This window comes from Haplochromis burtoni, unplaced genomic scaffold (assembly GCF_018398535.1).
Source record: "Haplochromis burtoni strain Fernald_Lab_line unplaced genomic scaffold, NCSU_Asbu1 Contig_597, whole genome shotgun sequence".
Taxonomy (NCBI): Eukaryota; Metazoa; Chordata; class Actinopteri; order Cichliformes; family Cichlidae; genus Haplochromis; species Haplochromis burtoni.
The window spans coordinates 194,413-195,719 of record NW_024582958.1 but is presented as its reverse complement, the minus strand read 5'-3'; the positions used below and the strand labels follow the sequence as shown (position 1 = coordinate 195,719).

Below are 1,307 nucleotides of genomic sequence, written 5' to 3'. Positions count from 1 at the left end.
CATCAGTTCATTTTGCAGTTAACATGTGAACATGTTGGATGATCTGTCTGCTGTCACTGGGTGGTGCTGAGGTCTGAATCTGAGGGCAGCTCCTGTAATCAAAAAGAAGAGAAAAGAACCATCAAACTCAAATATAAATTTTATCCCTCAAAATTGAAATAAAGCTGATTCTTCTGTCCTCACACACTCAGGATGTGAAGTTCTTCTCTTGCATTTTTTTCAGTATTGCACTACAGTACTTTAATCCATAGTTCCTGATTAATGAGGAGTTACTGAAGTACAAGCTTTAAAAAAAATGTTACTGTCTTTACAGATGTGGCAAGAGACTGAAAACATGCTGTTGTTTGCACATATTTAATATTCAGCTGCAGCAGGTGCAGCCTGCTGTTTTTAAAGTATAACACTTGTAATAAAAGTACAGTGACGTTAATTAATGACTGAGCAGCCTGGGGCGTTTCTCTTGATTTCTTTAGTCAGGGTAAATTCATTCACCTGCACAGATTAGCTAAACGAACCCTGACAGCCGAGTCCTCATCTTAGCTAGCTAGGTCTCAGGACCGAGCTAAGGACGGTAGTTACGGATTAGCTTACAAACACGTTTAACTTACCGAAAAAGTGCAGCAGGGCCTCGGGTCCTTCTGTCGGGGAGTCCAGTTTACTGAAGAACACCTCAGGCTGTCAGGTTAAAACACTCGGTCGTGTCTTCGTAGCGTAAACGCCGACCCTCCTCTCAGAGCCTACGCTCTATCTGCTATTCCCGAACAGAGATACGCAAGTTTCTCCGTGACTGCAGCTGCCAGTCAAAGCTGCTATGATGACGTCTCACTCCAATTTAACATCACCGCGGTAGGAATTAGAATCAAACCTATGGGAGAGGAGACCCCTTGAACATAAATCAGCGTGATGAGAACCATTGATAACAAAAGAGAATAAATTAATTTTAGTCTGACCCCAGTCTTATCCGCTAACATGGAGGAGGCGGGGTTTATGACGGCGATAGAGACGTTTTGGCCTCATTTTCGGGGAGCTGTCGCGTTGTCCATGTTTTCTACAGTCAATGCTCAGTCCCCCGCACCCTCACCCACCTTCTCATGCTCAGCACTCACTCACCCCCTCCCTCCTGGCTCACAGCTTCTTCTTCTTCTTCTTCCTGGTTGGAAACCAATGTTAAGGCACATTACCGCCCCCTGGCTCAGTAGACATTTAGATGAGAAAATACATATTCGACACATTTGAGGAAAGTACTAATAAAACCACAAACCAGGCGAGAAATGTGGGTGTAGTGATGGATGCAGACCTAAACTTAG

At 44.1% G+C, this 1,307-nt stretch overlaps 1 long non-coding RNA gene across 1 annotated transcript; it reads right to left on the bottom strand.

Moving 5' to 3' along the window:
• Positions 1 to 32: 32 nt before the first annotated feature.
• Positions 33 to 1,127, bottom strand: LOC121812447. The gene is made up of 3 exons (XR_006053060.1): positions 951 to 1,127; positions 609 to 865; positions 33 to 92 (listed from the first exon to the last, which is right to left on the bottom strand). It is a non-coding gene; the product is annotated as an uncharacterized LOC121812447 (long non-coding RNA).
• Between the last annotated feature and the right edge of the window lie 180 nt (positions 1,128 to 1,307).